The sequence below is a fragment of the Neopelma chrysocephalum genome, unplaced genomic scaffold, assembly GCF_003984885.1.
Source record: "Neopelma chrysocephalum unplaced genomic scaffold, ASM398488v2 Primary Assembly neopelma1_26, whole genome shotgun sequence".
Taxonomy (NCBI): domain Eukaryota; kingdom Metazoa; phylum Chordata; class Aves; order Passeriformes; family Pipridae; genus Neopelma; species Neopelma chrysocephalum.
The window spans coordinates 23,981,332-24,002,091 of record NW_020897695.1 but is presented as its reverse complement, the minus strand read 5'-3'; the positions used below and the strand labels follow the sequence as shown (position 1 = coordinate 24,002,091).

Sequence of the window (20,760 nt, the reverse complement as noted above, 5' to 3'; positions counted from 1 at the left end):
GCCGCCAAGGGGCCTCCCTGCCCTCCCCGCCGCCAGACCTCCTCCGCCCCCCTAGGAACAAAGCCTCGCGCCGCTGCACCGGCCGGGCGCGCTCTCACTCCTATGGCTCCCGACGGCCGACAAAGTTTACCTCCCTTTCCCGGCTCCGCAACAGCGCACGGCGGCTCGGTCGGTGAGGGGATGCAGAAATCCCCCTCCCTCAGCGCGGACACACTTGTTTTTATTTCGTGCGCTTCCTCCCGCCGGGAAAAGCGTCCAGCGCCTCGTTCAAGGCTGGGGAGGAGGCGGGGAAGAGGCGCGTAGCACCACTCCCGCCTTGGGGCGTGCCGTACCGCGCCCTTCTTCCCTCGCCCTGCGGCGACAACAACACCGGCCCCGTCCTCGGGCTCGCTACCTGGCGCCATCTCCCCGCGGCGGCCTCACTGCCCCGCTCGGAAGATTGGTCCGCTTGGGAGCGGGGCGGGGGGCTTCAGGCGAGGAGAGCACCGCCACCCTTAGGGCCCTGCATAGCTGGGCTTTCCTAGCCGTGCCCCGGCGGCTTTGAGCTTAACTGCGAGGCTGGGAGTTGCCGTCTCCGGGACACGAACACCTACCTCTCTCCAGGACGGCCTGCCACGGCTGCCGGCAGAAGAGTGAGCCCTACAGCCATGGGCAGCCACGTGCTAAGCGGCCACAGTAACGAGGTCGAAGTTGGTTGGGTGCCGAGAGGTCTGCACCTGCCTAAGTTTCTCAGCACGGCACCAGAAGTGCCAGGATGATCCCCAGAAGCGCTGCTTAGACGCTGCCTAAGGCTGTATATTCCCTGTGTACACAAGTTCATGCAAGTACAGTTCTTTACTGCACTGACATTTATGTTATTTACACAGCAAGAATTACCTCTCCCTTCAGTAAGCTCAAGAAAGGGCAGCTTCGGACCTGGAGTTCCTGCAGGATCCACAAGCTAGGCACTGTCCTCTGAATAAGGGGATAACTTACATGGCATAACACAAAGAACAGGGCAGGGAGGAAACAGAGGTACTACTGTCCTTTTACTTCACATATCAGAAAGCAGAAGTTTCACCCAAGTTGCAAGAAATGAGAGTTCATGTCCATCCTTAGATATAGAATTTCCTTAGGTACCTTGAAACTTAGCTGAAACCGATATAACCTGAGGCCTATTTCTTGCATTAGAATATATATATACATTGTTATATATATATAAAATCAAATATTCACTGAAGCAAAGAGGAACTTCATTTATAGGATTGAGATGGCTAACACAGACCACACTATCAGCTGGTAGCTGAGTCATCACTTGAGAGGTGAATGCAAATCACCAACAACAAAGGAAAGGATTTGAACATGCCTCTTATGACATCATATTGATGTGACCTCTTTGTAGCTTGATCCAGGAGCAAGCTGACAGAAGTGATAAGCAAGAATGGATACCTTACTCTATTACTCTTAGAGACTAGATTTACAGCCAAGCCCATTCTAGCACTAGGCATTTCCCCCAGATGTATTTAGGCAATACAGTGGCTAATATGTGCAATTCCGTTACACTGAGGATAAAGGACCACCAAGAGAGATCCCAGAGCCAGGTTTCAAAGTTCAAAGTCTATTCTTTGCAATGCTTCATATTATGGGAATAGGTAGACAGCTGACCATATGGAAGGCAATGACACTCAAACAAATATATGTTACTGGGAGAGCAATATAATGAACACCATGCAAACAAAAGACACACTAGTTCCCAGATATGCTTAGGGTCTCACTTAGAGAAGACTACATTATATTGCTAGAAAAGCTCTAGCACATTTAGAAGCAGACATAATCAAAATCCTTTATTCATCATCACATTTTAAATCTCTTCTTTGTGCCAAGGAGAGAAAGAGAACACGTGTTACAAATCTTTTAGACATGTGCATCTCACTGTTTTCTGAGATACAGTTTTTCTTAGACTTCCTGCTGGATCAATGCCATCTGCATAACCCCACTGTTACAGCTCATATTTAAATAATACCTAATATGTCCCTAAATTAAGCCAAGAGGCTCTTGGAATGGGATCAAGCTCTTAATCAGCAGTGTACAGATAATCAGCACTTTCAAAGCCTCACAACATTTGATGTTTCTCTTAAAGCCCCATCACACAAATCACCTGAAAAATTCACCAACAAAACAAAAACAGAATTACAGTCACCTTCTCACTTTCAAGCAAAAGTTTCAAAACTTGACCTCCAAGGAAAAAAGGCAGAAATTATTATATTTTTAAAAATTTAAACTATCATGTGATTTAGCACTCTCACACATGATTTTGAAATGCAGATACCAGCTTACAGATGCACATATTTTTACATTACACTAGCCAAAGAAAAAAAGTAATTATTTTTGCATAACACCTTGCACAACACAAAAATGTGAAGGCTCAATGTCAGGAAGTTCAGTATGTATGGTTAATGCCACAGTGTTAGCTTAGCATAACCACATGTTCTTTACATTTTATATTACATCTATAATAAATGATAGCTTCTTATATGTTTACATCTGTAATTATCATCTTTATACCCTGAATTCCTACCCTCCTCGCTTTTCCTAGGAATGAGGAAGAATAGGAAGGGAGAGAGAAAATCTGTCTTGTTTTAAAGAAGTTTCAGTGTATTTGAATCTGCCTAAAGGTGTAGTCAATGACTAAATTAAGCATTCATCTCAGACACAAACTTGCTTAATCAAGGAATTCGCTATGTGAAGGGAGTTGCTCCATTAACCTGCTAATCAAAATAGTCTTGCCTTCTAATTTAATAACACCACAAACACTTTTAAACATTCCGAATAATGGAGTAAGAAGAGTTATAGTAATGACTCATATCTTTTACACACTGGGGGTCACTGATTTTGCAATGTGCTTTATTCTTACTGGTTTCTACAGAAGCAACCAAGTTTGAATCATGTATCAGGTAAACAAAGTTTTTTAATCAGAATGAAGGGGGATTGCTTTGTCAATCATCACTGTGTTGAAACTAATCATCCACACTTATCAGCAAAAAACTTGGAGAGCAAGCTATGCAGAGATCACAACACAGAAAAAATGGTTTCAGTCCTATTGCTATTTTGCTTAAATAACAGAAAAACAAACCAAAACAGTATTCTTTCATGTGCATAAAATATATACAGTGGTGATATATCCTATATTTATAAACACTCATAAGGCATAGAGATATACATCACATTTGTGTAAAGAGTACTTGACATATATCAAGTTTCCCTTGAGCAAATCTCCTGAAACTTGGTACACTCTCTCAAACTAGGCCACAATATAAATTTGTAATCTGACTTCAGTGTCAGAGATCAAAAAATATTAGCTTTAAGTAGCTCCAAAGAAACTATGTAACATAAACAGTAGCATAAGAATTTACAATGTTTCATAAATGTCTCCCCAGCAGTTCTGTATTCTAGGATGAACAACCACCACATTTTTATTTGCAACAAGAAAAAAGCAGCGTTTCCTAGTAACTGGTTTTATTGCTTCCTTTCATTTTCAACAAAACAAATCCTTATAGCTGCAGTGCTGTACAAGTAATAATCATCTCATTCATGTACTGTTAACAGAACAGATTTTTAAGGTCCTTTCCAACCCGAACTATTTTATGATTCTATGAACTGCCCCTGCATATGTCAACTTTGGGCACCAAGTCACAATTTCATACATATTCAAGTTACCACACCAACTGACCATATTTAACCCCATGTTCTATGTTCGAGGAATGAACCCACATTACTTATTTTCCATCACTGACTTACTAGTACAGATGATACATGGTATCTGTGGTGGTCAAAAAGCTCATGTTAAATCTGCTAACTGATCAAACACATCAGTGGTTGTGTTACAAGTGTGGCAATGAAACATAAATATACATTAACCTTCTGAAACATTCTATTTGTACAAAATCAAATGATAAATACAAAATCTCTCTAAACTATTAATAACTTCAGTCCATACCAATAGTGTGCTGCAGAAAAATCTAACATTAATCTGATTGTCTTTTGGTACTCTGATTCCTTATGAAAAATGGACAAGAACCTTGCACAGTATATACAACATTTTCTCCTTGTACTGATTCACTTATTATGTTCCTAATAAATGATTACATTTTTGCAGGTTATCAGCTTGCAAGGACATGTCTACATTGCCCACTACAAGATAGTACAGGCATGCTAAAAATAACCATTAAAAGGCAGGACTATGTAGTTTTAAGGTTGGCTTATTTATATTATGATATAATGAGCGCTGTGTGTGTAATTATTCACATAATCCAATACTTGATGCCCTGTGATATAACAAAAAATGCCTGGTACTTTACATTATCCACTATTCTTCAGTTTCCTAGAACTGTTCCTCTTTTTTATTTTTTTCCCTTAAAAAAATAAAAAAGCAGTAAGAAGAAACTAGAGAGAAACATTGCAATTGGCAAGTTTAAAAGTAAAATTGTGAAGGCTGTAGAAAAGCCTCTAATGTATTGTATAATTGCTGCTTTGTGTAACATATACTAGGACGACTATAGTCCAGAAAAAACTCCAAGTCCAGAAGGTGCTTTCAACACAAGTCTGGTGGTACTGAGTGAGGGAAGTCAAGTGTTACTTGATACAGAGAAAACTGATAGGAAAGAGAACTAAATGAAAAGTAAAACAGTTGCTGCTTCTTACGCTTCTCAGAACTCAATCGGTTCCTCTCATAGGGCTCAGACAGAAGTTCCACACACAGGGATCAATTGCACAATTCTTCAACGCTTGGGAGGCAATGATGAATCAAATGCCACATGTCATATACTTAGTGTAACATGACTGAAAATTTAGTGCAGAGGATACAAAAGTTGCTGCAACTGGCTACACAGAGTTCAAGAAAACAGAGAACCAAGAGCTGGATGTTGCAACATGCCTTCTCAAATCTCAGTGCATTGCTCCATATGTACTCTAAGCATTGATGACAGCCTTTTTTTTTTTTTGGTGGCATGGGAGCTTCAAAATAATATATTTCTCTTCCTCCACCTCCCTTCTTCATACAGTGAAACAGGGCCCAGCTCACAATAATGTGTAGAGGACTTTTTATTTTCAGCTAACAGCTCTGAGACAGAATCTGCTGTAGACGTTGTGTGTCTATGTATTAATGTTAGTATCTGTGTACACTAGCTAGTGGAGATGGCAGGATTTCCTTAAACTGAAGAGAAAGCAAGCTTTCTTCAAGCCTGTGCATAGCCTCCTACCTCCCAGTTATGGTCCAGTAGTGTCAGCTACCAAAATTGTCAGTAAAGTCATCTCCAGTTTAAGGAATTTTCCTCAAATTATAATGCCAGCTGTATAAAAAACATTACAGAGTTGAATGACTAATCTATGATTCACTTAGATTTCAGGTCTGGTAGTTAGTATGATTCACTTAGATTATAGGTTTCGTAGTTACTCTTCTCAGGGAATGTGATGTCTTCTTTTTAATTCACAATGACATGACTCAAAAAATAGGCCTCAAAGAGTGGAATCTAACCTGTACATTATGAAAGGGGGATGCAACAAAACCAAATTTTTTAATAAAGCATCTTTCTGTGATTTGAGACATGTCTGCCTCCAGGCACCAAATCCTGTTTCAAACTCCTGTATCCTTTGCCCTCCACTCCAGTGTTTATAAATGAAAATAATCCTTTTCTCCCCAGTTTGAATCATACGGGGAGACACCAATTTCAAGTTTATGTGAGTTTATGTTGTCCAATGACTTCAGGAGAGTTGCAGTAAGATAACTGTAGCCACACGAATCAGGAAAATAACCTCCAGTTAGCTATAATAAAATGGAACAGAGGAACAGTATTATGAGTGAACAAGGGACACAAATAAGTCTGTTGTATCTTCCCAGAATTTACATTCAACTCTGCAAGACAAACCAAAATTATAAGAGTTGAATGAGAAGGAAGAAAAGCTTCAGCATAGCAGCAATTATAAAACACAGGGGAATCACATTAGCTACTTGTTCAATAACCAAATCTCAGCCTAGTACCCAGTCAAGAAAAATATAGGATAGAAAACATTAAAATTTCTCATTGAAATCTGTTCTAGTGATATAGAATGTTTTAAGAATTTCACTGCATCTTTGGTGCTCATATTTTCTCATTGTACTAAATGAAGACAATAAAAAAAAAACTTCTTACAATTCAGCATTCTTCATAGAAGTTTCTGAAAAGTTGCTTTCTGCCTACCCATTAGATTATGCCACTCTTACACAAGTAGGACAAAGATGTTATTTACAGTAAGTGACAAGAAGCGCTGTCATGAGCTGTTTCTATGTCCACTCAGGCACCTGTGAAAGCCCTTAACTTCTCGTGTAGAGCTTAGGGACCCCTAATTGGTGCTGTCCCACACTTTTGGCCCACTTATGCTGACACATCTTCCTAACACAGACTTACACTGCACTTACATCCTGGCCTACAGGATCTCTTTGGCCACTACAGCCATCTCACCTATTCTAACAATATGAGCCACACACAGAGAACTACTCTTCTGCCAGGAGGCATCCATCTCCACTGAGGCTTTATCAGCAGTGCTCCATCAGTTTAGAAAAAGGGATTTTCCCTAAAAGGACTCCCAGCTGATATGGCGGTACCAGTCCAACCTTACAACTTTACAAAGTAGAGCAAGACAAAATTCTGAGATGAAGACCCTCTTCATCCATAATAATCTTCATTTTAATTCCCTTTCTTTGCCATTTGTTTTGTAAGGCTGGAGAGTTCACATTTTCAAGCCTTTATCCAGAACCATGAACTTTACTCATAACAAAGAAAACTGAGATTAATATATTATTTACTTATCTTCAGAACCTGGACTTTATAAATATACCAAATTATTGCAAGACTCATGATAAAATGAACAGTACAGGCAAGCAAATCCACGTTCTCAAAGCCACAGGTAGCAGATGTTGCCTAGAACTACAAGAAGTTGCTATGGGCAAGGCATATCTACTTGTTAACCTATGTCAGCCAAATAGTTGATGTATGTCAAATTTACAGACTGACAAATCTTCCTGATCTTGCACTATTCCAAAAGCAGCAACTCTGAAATGAGCTAGGTACAGTGCTTTTCTCTTTTCAGTATGGAGAACAGAACTAAGCCTAAAATAAGGGATGTTACCTCACTTTTTTTTTTTTTTTTGCAATAAGGGAATTTCTCTTTCAAGCTTTGTCAAGTTTATAGCTATTTTGGATCATTCCTATGCCTACTGCAATAGCAGATAAAGGTACAGTGGTAGCCTAACTGCATGACTCAGATTTTTGTGATTGCTTTTTCCTTTCTCTTCCAACACTCACTGCAGCAATGCTTAATGCATTTAGTGGAGGAGAGAGGGTCTAGAAAAAGAAACTTGGTGGACTTCTAAGGTTCTATTTTAAACAGCCCCCATAAAAAGGTACAACAAAATCTCGAACAACTTGAAACACATCAAAAGCTGTATTTTAAGATCTCAGTGTTGTTCACAGAGTCACAGATTATTCTGAGTTGGAAGTGGCCCACTAGGATCCTCTAGTCCAACTCTTAAGTACAGGGATCAAACCTGCAACCCTGGCATTATTAGCACCAAGCTCTAACCAATGTCATGTTTATAGCTTCACAGAACATCAGAAGCCAAGTTATCAGGCCAAGTTATGATGCATTCTAGAAGTAAGTTACAATATAAGTAGCAAACATGTCTTTAAGATATGTTAGTTAGCACCTTAACAAACTTCAAGAGAACTCTTCCATCACATTCAGCTAACTTACCTGAGTGAACATAACTAAGAAAGCATAATTCTTTGGCTTATCAACAGAGAGCCTCTGTCAGCAACAAGACAACTGTTGACCTTTAACAATTTATTCATATTTCTGCCTGGGGATAAATTGTGGGTATGTATTTATATACACACACAGGTACACACTTATAATCCATGTGCCATTTAACCAAATTACACAAAAGATATTCCCCAAGGGAAATAAGATAAAAACACAACATTTATTGTTTGCAAATGTGGCCACAGAAACCTCAAGCATGCACATCATGCAGCCTTAACTCTTGTGCCCTGAGGAATTCTACTAAGTACTGCTTCATAATTTATAGGTATAGAAGTGGAGGGGAGATCTCATGTTTGACATTTGGTAATGATATATCTGAACCTAAACTCAAGTAAAGAAAGGGAATGCCCTTGTTCAAAGGAAGGCTATTTTGTTTTCCTTGATTTAGATCCCAGGGCCAAGTTTAATCAACAGTGCAAGTACCCTACTACTATTCTGCTCAGGTACTTCCAACATGCAGTACCTGAGCAGAGATTACTGAATAGACACTCAGCCAATTCAACCTCATCTGTACACTTTGATGAAATAGATAAAATGCCAAAATTGCTAAATAAGCAGCATTTCAGTTTGGGTTTTCAATAATCACCGAAACCAGACAACTGTTCAGCAAGAGCTGTGTTAAGGTCAGAGCTTACTTTGCATAGATCACAAAACAGTACTGATGAGATAACATCATTTGCTTACAACTAACCCCTAGTGCATTAGAAGGGAAAGTATGTGTGGGTAACAGTTAATGACAATACCAGTGACTTTAGGTATAATTAAATCCATGTATTCATTCTTATATCCAAAGCATCTTGCCATTTTTTAGTGAGTTATCACTGAAAGTGATATACAGTGAGGCTGACTGCCTTTACAAGTACATATAACAATTTCTCCTAGCATATTAACTCATGCCCAGGTTTTATAAGACCCATCCTGTCAGCCACTCCCTTCTCCATACTAAAAGTGAGAGGAACTTCTCTACAAATTCATTTTACCATTAAAACACTTCCAAAAATTTTGGAGATAGGAATTTTTGTCCCTTTTCAGAACAACCTTGACAGAGAAATCAGGGAATCATGTAAATAACTATTTTGGAACAACTGAGTAATTGACAAATTTTGAAAAGTGAAAGGTTTGAAATCAAGGTTTACCCAAGAGCAACTCTTTCATTTCTAGTAGAATTCCCTGTTATATATTTTGTCCTTTCCACCATGAATACAATTGGGATCAGTTCTTATTTCTTCTGTATTTACTATGTTCCCTTTCTTTACTGCACCATTTTATTATCTTCAGCTTTGAACACCATATATGTAGTTGCTATTAAAGCTGATATATACAGTGCCTACTTTCTTTTAATTTTGCTGGTGTTCACCTTTTTGTGAATTATTAATGTGCCCATTCTTTAGTTTAATAGTACAGTACATCCTAACTGGGATCCACTGCTAGCTTCCTGTTGACTTGCAAGGCCCATAGCCCTCAGAACCTGGAGTGCCTTTCTACCATCAGAGTATTTGCATATAAACTCTAAGTAGAATATAAAGCAGAATTACATTGGTTTCTATCCATTTTCTGCCCTTTACTTAGCTCAAGGCTTTCTATTTCCATTAATGCCTGTACCTGCACAGTCATTTTAAATCACCTCCCTTTGCTAAGTTTGTAATTTTCTTCTCTTTATTCCACTTTTACCACTATGTCCAGATTATCAGATTTCATATTTAATTTAGATTTATTTAAATTCCTATTAAATGTCAATTACTTTCATTTTAGCAATAAGGCTAACTCCTGTTCAGTTTGGGTTTGGTTTTTTTGTAGATAAATACCTTACAAAACCTTTTCGCTAGTGTTGAAAAAAATCTAGCAAAAGTATCTAACTACCTGACAGATTAGAAACTAGAACACTAGTTCTAGAAATTAGAATTAGAAATTAGAACACTAACATCTTTCTTCAGTATAAGTCTTGTCATTGGTTTAAATATTTTGCACACATTTTGATGACATCTTGGACTTGAAGTATTTATGCCACCTCTCTTTGGACTCCAGCTTTCACAATGCTGCAGGCAGACAGCTATAACACTGACATCAGGGTTTGTGCATCACAGAGATAGTTTGCACCTTCTTCTGCAGATGAAGAGACAGCTATTAAATGCATGTGACTTGTGAATCTAAGATACATCACTGCATATCTTAAACCACTTCCTTCCATTCAACTCATGCTATAGCCTCCTTTCATTTCAATCACCAGGGAAAGACATATACAAAACAAGTTCCCAGTGTTTCACTGTGCTATAGGACAACAAAATCAGTGCAAATAAAGACTGACAGGAAGGAAAATAATTTAAAATTACACAGAAAGATAAAATATTGATCACTTTTCTTATTCTTTCTCACCAAGAAAACTTGGAGATATAAATAACAAGGAGCAGTCAAACTTACAGACAGATACGTAATGTAGAGTTGTACAGAAATACAGCAGAGATGTACAGAAACCAGCAGATGGACACTAAGTTGTTTAGAGTCAAGTGATGGCCATGGTAGCCCAAGGAGAGGGATGGCAGGGGCCCTGAGATTAACAGAAGTGTGCAACAGCTCCTTCAGACTGCAGAATAAAGGCTTGGAAAATGTCACACAACATATAACGAAGTCAGCTTGTCAGATGACACAACTTATTTTATGGAGGGAACTTGCTTACTAGTTAAAAATTAGCAGGAATATCAAGCTGAAAAGAGTAGTAAAAAAGGCATGTAATGCTGAGTATCTCTGTGCTTGCAATCCATTTAGAGCAACTTCCCCTGATTTTCAACGGTGCCACAGTACAGCTTTAAATGACTCCAATTTTGATAAAAGTTAAAGTCAGTCTCTTTGGCAGGTGGCACTTAATCCAGGAAGACATCTCTGTCCAGTGCAGTCAGCTTTTACCACATGAAGAAAAGAATACTTGGTATAACCAAAAGCAGGGTATATTACAAGAGCAACGATTCTAGCAAATATTTCTGTTTCTGAAAATATTGATAAAAATTTTCTTTTCAGTCTGATAGACTCCAGACTTTCTCTTAGGCATTTACATTTTCAGCAGAGAAATCATCAAGGTTAATAAATATTTACTTTTCAGGTTATAAATTTATTTAGGATAGCTACAGGTCACAGAGGAGCTATTTATAGGCCTAAGGGAAAAATTTTTGCATTTGTTTTTGGTGGTGAGTTTGGGTTTTCGTTTTGCTTTCCTTTGGGTTCTTTGCACGGGCATCCTTAATATTGCCTTCTCCTGATTTACATAAACATTATCTTAAATGTAGGTGGTTTGTATAGGATTGTGTTATGGTTTTATTCTTTTATTTTGGTTACAATAAATAAAATAATACACAGTCACCCTGAAAAATAAGAATAAAGAGGAATGTTAAAGTATACGCAGAGAAACAAGAGGCAGTGATGGTTAATTAAGAAGAGGGAAAAGGATGGAGTAGTAGTGAAAGAAGATTAAGTCGCAATCTGCTCGTGGTAACTACAATGAAACCTTGTAAACATGTACATGCTGAAACACAACTAAAACGAGAGGCTACTTTATTAGTCCTTAAATGAGGAGGAGATAACTTTTTGACATTAAAAAAAGAAAAAGTAAAAATTACAAGCTTCCTCCTGAAACTTCAAAATATTTCCCAGAAATAAGGCCCAGCCTGGGGAGTGCCGATGGAGGGGGAGGATTGCAGTGCCCTCCCGTGGCGGCAAGTGCCCGCTCTCCGCAGGCTTGCGGCCAGAGACGAGGCTTCTTCCTGTGCTTCTCAAAACCTTTCCTCTTTACACCTCCCCTGCAATAGCAGACTAACCCTCCAAAAACCATCTGCTCTCTTCTAAACGCGCACGTTGAACAGAGTTGCTAATTGTGGAATAACTAATTAATATAATCAATATTTCATGTAAAAATTAATTTAAATAACTAATTAATAATTTTCAGGTTTTATTCCCTCCAGGATCAGGTCGGTGCACCTGATAGATGGTCATACAAAAGTTGGTGCTGTTCTGAGCAACAGAAACCACAGCCACAGCTTCATTCAGCATGAGGGTGCTGGCTGCGCAGACAGGACACAGAACAAGGAGTACAAGAGCATGCTGCAGGAGTGTCCAGAGAAATGGTCACATAAAGCTTCAGTATGGAGGATCCAGCACACACACACAAATATCACTTTGTGCAAACCAAGCACAGGCCCGGAATCATACAGGAAACATAGAAAAGGCTTTTGGCTAATCTGTGTCAGGAAATACTCTGCTAATTTCATTTGGGCGATTCAGTCTTCAGAGATGTAGGGAGGAATATGAAACATTTAATCCCAAGACCATATATTCCAGTAAGTAGTTCTTCTTTTCTATGTGAAATTTTGCTTGCTTACTAAATCCTTTAATTCCCCATGGATATATTCTATATCCTTCTTTTTGTGTGTTTTAGTCTTTCACATATACACAATAACCACAATGCTTTTTTTATCTTAGCACAGCTGAGGCAAACATCACTATATACTTCTGGCTTACCAAGTAAGAAGGTACATAGAGTCAATTGAACCTAAATACTGTGATGGTCCTAAGTGCCAAAGACTACTTGCAGCATTTTAGCAAAATTATTTATACTCATTTTCTACTCAATACTTTTTCAGAAAAGCAAAACAAAAAGTTCCTAATATTTTACTTGGAAACACCTGCACTTACAGACAGACATTTAAACATGGCAAAAGTGCATGTGTGTGAAAAATTCTCCATTTCTCCCTCAAAAACAATTAGCAATGCTTTTTCCACAATTATCCCAGACTAACACAACTGAATTAAAGCAATACATTCCCCTTCTCAACTGGAAGACAAGCCCATAGCTTTCAGTGCTGTTCGATAAGTAATCAGAAGTCAGAAGACAAAGAAACATATTAAGCTCCTTTAACATTGAATAACAGTAACTCAGGTTTATATTCTCAGTTATGGGAACTGAAGTTTTAGGATATCATAATTACAAGTGTGAAGACTGGTACAGCTTATTAACAGAATTAAGTTTCTTGTATAATCACAATTTTTATTTTTTTTAATCTCCATTCTGAGGTGCTGTGCTCAGAGACCTTTCTTATATTTACACCCTCACTATTTGGCAAGATCTCTAAAAAGCTTCTAGTGTTGATCCTTTAGTGATATACAAAGTACACACACAAACTAAACACTGTTATATTCTTTAGACATGGGTGAAAAAAAAAAGTATAAGTGTCAACCTAGATTATTTTGACCTAACGAGTTTTCCTTCCCCACCAAAGAAGTTTGCTGGCCTATGCTCCATCCTAATCCTACAAGAATACCAAGATATTACTTAAAAAGCCACATCTTTTACAGTTTTAAAAACAAAAGTATCCAACTCTAATACAGTAAGTAGAAATAATTTTGCCAAATGTGAGCCAGGTAAAAGCTGGCCTTCAAGTTTAAACTGTCTGAGCTCCCTCTGTAGTGAGCAAACAGCAGTAGCCAATTATAACATGGGTTGAATAAATGATCTTCCGGAATACTTAAGTAGGAAGCCTAGATTCTTAGTGGCCTGGATGCATAACTTCTGGATAAATATTAATGTAAGCAACTACATACGTATTATAGAAATTTGCGCAGCTTGTGTATTATCTTTTCTTGGTTTTTCATCTTCTGCTCCCTTTCCCCATCTCTTCCTCACCCCATCTTTAATTTCCTCAGCTTTTTTGTTTCACTTCTCATACACTTTTCTTTGCAGCTCTTGCTTTCATATCCAACTTCTGGTCCTTCCTGTTCAAGATCTCCTTTGCTCTCTGCCTTCATCTTTGAATCTCCACATCCAAACAATTCACTTCACGCCTCTTATTTCTGAGTCCCCATCTCTCTACCCTCTCTCTCAGTCGCCAAAAGTTTAAAGTCAAGAGATTGATCAAGAAGAAGCTGTTATACACATGGGGTAGGAAGAAAACGGAGGGAACAGCAATATCTGCTAAAGATCAGTTTCTCCTTCTGTTGAGAGCTGAAAAGAGACTCAGAACTGAGCCTGCTTGCACAGCTACCAAGCAGTAATTTAATCAGTAAAATATCTTGCTTGACAAAAGGGTGATCCTTAACCAAATCTAATATAGGTGCAGTTAAAAAAGGCATGTGGCTTTGGATGTGCTAAGTTTGTTCTCTGATTCCTGATGACAAAAGACCCTGAGTAAACATAAAACATCTGCTTCTCTGGTATTGTTAGATATATAAAACTTCTTTGTATAAATTTAGCATGGCTGGGTGGACCAGCAACCAAAATTGTGCCCTTCAGGAGGGCACCAGATCTGCTTGCGGGCAGATCAGGAAGTCAGAAATAAGACATCCTTCCTGTAGTAAATCACAGAGTAGTTACAACAACTCAAAAGGAAGGAAATTATTAATTTTTTTTTTGCAATAAATTCAAGTCTCCTGGAACAGAATGTAATTTTAAAGTAAAAAAAAAAAGTTATAATAAAAATTAGTTAGAAACAGAATAAGTTATTTATTTATCCTTATTTATGAATACATTGTAGTTCAGGGTTCTTTTTTTCCCTCTTTCCCTCAATACAATTTAAACTCTTAAAACAGGAACAGACAACCTTTGCATAAATGATCACAGTTTCAGTGAAACTTTTCTCATATCTCCAGAATCAGTTTCACAGGAATATCTACTAACTTCCCATAGCAACTCATTTGTACATCACAACCAAATCCCTTAGCAACAGTGCATGCATTGCAGGGTGGGGAGAGAAAGGCTGAACAATAGGAAGAAGGTAGCAATGGTACTCATTTTCCTTTGTTCTTCTCTGATAAGTGTCATTAAACCTAATTAAAACTACATAAGACTTTCATATTTGTTTCCATGGCTATTTCCCTTCACCTACCATTTCCACAGGGTTTGGTTAGAGCAGACCACATCCCCCAAGTGCTGGGAAAACAATACAGCCTGAGGTGGCCCTATACCAGCATAATTCTGATGTTCCCTTTTCTTCTTTTGATATTTAATCTTAATTATGATAGACTAATCATGAGTTGAAATGTTGGAAAACATATTGTGTTAACTCTTCTTTTAGGATTAATTTGCCTTCATCCACTTGGCAGGAGCAGGTCTTTTTCATACTACATTTGCTCTGTTTTCACCTGGTGCTTTCTAGTACAATTAGATAGATGGACATTGAATGGGCTCTCAACCCATCAACCCCCACTGCTACATCTGTGTAGAACTTGAGGGAGAAATGGGAGCAAACAAAAAAATATAATTTCTGCATCACATAGTAAGAGGCCACAGCATATAAAAAAGAGCGTCCTAGGTGCAAGTATGCATGGCAATTCCAAATGGCTCCATGTGGCTGTTGTTTGGTTGTGGGGCTTCCCACTATGGCCCTAGTGCTGGACCCATGCTGGTCAGAATCACTGGCTGCTGCTACTACCATACCTCTCTGGTTTCACAAGGAAAACACAGCTTTCTCAACCCACACGCTCTTCCCAGCAATGGAAAACTTTCACCACCAGCAATGCATGCTGCAAATAGATACCACAAACAATCAGGGATATCCAGATGAGTAACAGCGGTAACAATCAGAAGGCTAAGGACCAATTATAGAGAGGCCTTTCCTAATGAGAGGTGTGGAGTTGATGTTCTGGCTCTAGCACCCCAAGTGGCTCTAGCACCCCAAGCAGAGACGTGCTGCTCCAGGGAGGAGTCAGGATTTCCTGCCCTTGTCCTCTAGATAGTTTTGACAGAGGCTAAAAAAAAAAAAAAAAAAGAGTTCTCATCTCCTTGAAAATTATTTTTGCACCTTTATAAACAGCCATCCTTTCAGATGGTTACAAAACTAGGAGAATATATGCAATATGCACTGAGGAAGAAAAATCCAGAGCACTTCTTTGCTAACACTGATTAGCAGCTCCCAATGACAGTGTTTCAAGAACATACAATAAATACAGTAAACATCAAACTGGTGCACCAGATTTTGTCTTCAGTCTGCCTGAAAGCAAGACGTTATGCTGCCTTTTGCAATTTTTGCAATTGACAGCACTATATAATCTCAAAAGCCTGAACTCTTCTCTTGGTTAGCACTGCAGCTAAACCCAGTTAGCCTCCCATTGTTTGCACAGAATGAAAATAAGTCCCTGTGAACTTACTTCTGGGTGCACTCCAACCATTATGTTTGCAATTTATGATTTCTGCTATGTCCTGAGAGCTGTATGTATCAGAAACTGTAATCACCAACTCTTTCCTCCTCTTGTCCATTAATCTGATATCTCAGATGTCATTCACGTGGCTTTGAAGAAGCCTCTCTCTATAGCAAAGTTTCTGGTTTTCCCACACTCTGCATGGTATTCAACTGTGAGAACTAGGTTCATATGTATTCCACAGCTCATGATGTTGTGTCCCAGTTACACATTTTCATGTGTAATTTAAAAGAAAAACAAAACAGGTTATAATTCCATACATAGTTCTGTACATTTTCCTAATGTCATTTGCTTCACTAGTGTAGGTTTTTGCATGATATCAGTCAATGGAAGTCAGAATAGTGTGCCTCAAAATATAAGTCCAGCAGCCCATGAGATGATATTATAATCAATCCACAGCTAAATGTCCAGCTTGCAAGTTGTTTGGTTTTTTCTAAATCTGCAAGTACTTTCAGAAGAATGCTTTCAATGTATTCTGATTTTCACAGCATTTAAAGCCACAATGATGAAAGTAATTAGAAGTGTAGGTCTTCCAAGTGACACTAGTAATATTTTTCAGCTTTCTATTTTCAGGATTTCTTGGCAAGGTTTCCCCTCTAGTCCTGTCTCCCAGTTTCTGTATAATGGCCCAAACTTCCAACAACATTTGAGAGGAGGAATGCATTGTGGCAAGTTTTTTGTGACTCATTATAAGAAGAGCAAAACGTGATTCTCCACCCACTGATAGCCAAAAACGGATCTTCAAAGAATTCTCAAAAATCCAGAAGCCAGCAGTCCATTCATCTGTGCCAAATCCCTGTGAATTATGCTTGGATCTGAGCTTCATACTGCAAACTCCAAACTCAAATCTTTCTTCTCAGTAAACATAGACTGAAAATGCATTTCTCATATTTGCCCTGTCAGTGTTTGACAGGTATAAGCCAGTTTGTTTGCAGTCACATTTGAGATACAAAGTGTTGAAGACAATAATTCAATTAATTATATCTTTAGCTTTAAAAGGTACAGTGATAATTGATCAAAACACTGAAGATAGCACTGAAATGCAACTGCAGTATTAACAAGTATTCTTGTTATTTATTTATTTATTTATTCATTGTTTTTAATTTTTGTGACAAAGCATAATACATAAAATTCTAAATGGAAATTTCTACAGTATGGGGAAGCAACAGAGAGAATATGAATATTTATAAGAAAATCATTAAATCCACAGTATGGATAACAGCTACTTCTTTGAAGTGCACAAACCTGTAGCAGTGTTCACCATTCTCAGCATGTTTCAGCAAAAAGTTAATATTATATTTTTAAACCTTGTGAGCCAGGCCTTTGCAGCTAACTGTCAGAGTTAAAATTAAAAGAGTTTAAAACAAACTGAAAGTACTGGGTTTTGATAGGTCCCACATAATTAATTTTTCCATTGAATGTCCTCCAACGTTGCTGAAAGCCATTCAGGTTTCCTAAGTTTTTGAATGATATTCCAATACTGTTACACTGACAACTTCAATAGAGCTGCAAAACCCAAGAAGCAAACATTGCTGGAATGCCAGCCAGAGCTGCCTACGGCTCAGCTTCCACACTTCTAGAAAAGTTTCTGCCTCTGAAGATAGGAGTCACGCACAATGAAACCAAGCAGCTGGTTCTGGTCAATTAGTTCTACATTTCAATGAACATTCAGCAACAATGTCCTTTCAAGATGGATTGCAAGGGAGAAGTAAAATGAATAAGGGAAACATCTTTTTGCTTTCGGTATTCTTCCATTTCGTGTTTTATGGACGTTCAGTGATCCCAGCTTAAAAGCATGCTTCTTTATCTGTGTGATACATTAGAACCATATTCCTTTTTCTGTGGAGAAGACAACAAAGTGTCGTGGTTTGGTGACACAGAGGCTACTCCATCACTCTTTTGGATGGTTCTGTCAGTGTTCCTTTTCTCTAGGCTCTCACATCTTAAGAATCTTCTTGCTACATACATAAATGCATTCCTAAATAGGAATTCTTTACAAATGAGGGCTAAGGAAACAAAAGCCATCCCCATACTGGTCTGACATGGTTCCACAATGAAGAACTCTACAGCTTGCCTTCAGATCACTGATATTAAGATATCACAACCTAGAAACCCTAAAATCCTGCAAGGTTTGTTCAGTTTGAACCAACAGATTCTCTTCTTTTTCCAGGTGGGGACACTCTTCATGCAACTAAAGCTATCCAGAATTCAACAGGAAATAAGTTAGGACTGACTCAGGCAAAAGTTACAGGTCAGATGTCTCATAAGCAGGTAACAGAAAACACTCTTTTGTGTCAAAGTAACTGCAAATCTCAGCTTTCTCCTACTTTTATGAGTTACAACTATCAGACTTTAGGGCAGCAGATCAGCCACCAGACTTTTCCTCTGTGTGACTTCAGCCCTTCTGAAGTAAGTACTGCCATTGGCATCATGGCACTGGAAGTGCTGAGCAAAGTGACTATACTTAAAATCATTTTCACATGAACATAGTTCTTCTTACAGTGCCCATCAAAAACATTCATGCACAAAGTAGCACTTTCCCCTGCTCAAGCACAAAGGCAAGAAAAAACTGCTCCAAATACCTTAAAGACAGGCTAAAAATACAACCCTTTGTTTAAGTGCCTACCAAAATTACAGCCATACAAAATCCAGATCAAAATCCCCAGGTTGAACGAACTCACCTTCTGTATGATCTTTTTTTCTCTCTCACACGCGCATGCCTGCACACACACCACCCATGTCTAGGTCCTGGTGCCACTGTGCATATGCTTAAATGGCCACTACATTCAAGACCACAACATGATCAGTCTGTCGTTGAAAACCCATAATAAATACATGCATGCACTGGAAACCCGTGAACTGATATGGTAATAAATCTACAGAGAGCCTTCTTAAATTGTATGGGGAGACTTCAAGGACAAAGACACATATGGTTTTAATTTTCCTCTAAATGATAGCCATAATAAATACCTGATTTGGCAGGAAGCAGGCATTACATGCCCGTTGGGCTTACATGGACATGAAAAAGAGTTTATATTTGACATTTACTTTAAAAACATAATGAAAAGCTTTTGCTCTTTCAAGGCCGAAACTTGCCTTAGTTTTTGAGAGTCTGGCTCTGATTGCTTGGATAACTGACAAAAAAAGCATTAGGAGTAGGCTCTTCATTAGTGTTTGTAGCTGGATGACAGAGAACTGAGAGCAACAGAAACAAGATGCTGAACAGCACATTTGCTCTTTGTCTCCTTTACAACTGTTTTTTATAAATAAATGGCTTATGACATCAAGCTCTGATTCCTCACTGGCAGCTTTAAATTAACAGAAAGGAAAGAATATGTAGTGTTTCCACATATTGCCACAATTCACTCCATGTGTTTGTCCCTGAATGTCATATACAACTATCTGCCTGGTGTCCTGGCGGAACAGCCAAACTGTATGACAAGTATTCGTAACAGTAAAGATCCATAAGCAACAGTCCATTTTCCTTCAGTTGTGTTCCACACCTCTTCCAAACATGGAATGGAGGGCTAATGCCTCCACAGTATTAGATGCATTTGGGGTAGGTCAGAGCTGGAAGGTCTTCTCAGGGCAAAAGGTACCAAAGAGCCAAGGCCAGCTAGCTGTGAAACTGGAAGTAACAGCTTAGTACAGCTCTATTACCCGTCCCACAGTAAAACATCATCAACCTGGTCCCTCCATCCTGAAATCCATATGGGAACAAAAAACATACATCTTGCTCCATATGTGACAGCTCCCGAAACATGGCTGTCTTCAGATAATGTGTAAGGATGCATATATAATGGCATAAGTGAACTCTTAAAAACCATGATGTAGGGAAAGAAACAGGTCTGGGGTGTGCCCTAGATCCATCACCATCATGATTTATTGCTTAATGTTGCATTATTTAAAATTAATACACCACCAGTTTAGCCAAGTGGTCAAATACATTCTGGGACTCACAAGTAACTTGAGATATGAATAACAACCAGTGTAGACACGTGAATATATTCATACTTGTACATGCAGATTATGTGCTCCATTTTGTAAAAATATATGTATTAATTTTTTTTTCAAAACATACTCTTGCTACAGAAACTGCTTATATTCATACCCAGGGAGTAAAGATGCAATTAAGATTATCATTATAACTTAAGTGTCCAAGAAGTGATAGAGAAGTCCTGGTTTTGGTGACTTTGAAAGTGATCTAAGACATAAGTAACTTTTCTTGAAGTCCACAGGGTCCAAAAGAGGTTTAGAAAACAGTAAGTCATCTCAAGTTGACTCATATAATCAGCTCTCCTTATATTACCAGCTGGCTGAAATTGGAAGCCAGAAAAGAGTGGGGTGAAATAAGTGTTGACCCGTTCCCAGAGAGGGAATCCATGACCAGCTGGATGGGGGCCAGTGGGAAGACCTACAAATCAAGTACAGCAGCATGACAAATCTGTGGATTAGCAGCAGCATTGTCAGGGAGCAAGTCATGCTCAAAGCTAGTCATCACACAGGGTTTGGGAATGAACTCTGCTTTCAAAAGCCAATCAGACATACCAGACAACCACCTCCTGACCATCATGATCCAAACTGGTCATCCTTGTCCATAGCAAACTCTTCAGGTTTGACAAGAGTCTTTACAAGAAAATACACTGGTTGGCTAATAAAAAGTAGGAATCTCAAAGACTTTGAGAGAAACTTCATTTTACCCTATCACCCTAAAGACTTCTTTGTTTAGTTTTATGTATGTGCTAG

At 38.6% G+C, this 20,760-nt stretch overlaps 1 protein-coding gene across 3 annotated transcripts in view; it reads right to left on the bottom strand.

Annotated features, from left to right (window-relative positions):
- Positions 1-20,760, bottom strand: part of TNS3 (tensin 3) — a 222,944-nt gene that overhangs the window by 193,469 nt on the left and 8,715 nt on the right. Inside the window, exon 1 of one of the 3 annotated variants that reach the window (XM_027675957.1) lies at positions 594-612. The exons of 1 other annotated variant lie outside the window; for it this stretch is intronic. The gene's annotated coding sequence lies outside the window, so the exon portion shown is untranslated. Of the gene's footprint in view, positions 1-130; positions 170-593; positions 613-20,760 lie in introns of those variants that run through there. One more of the 3 variants, XM_027675956.1, reaches the window with a different exon arrangement.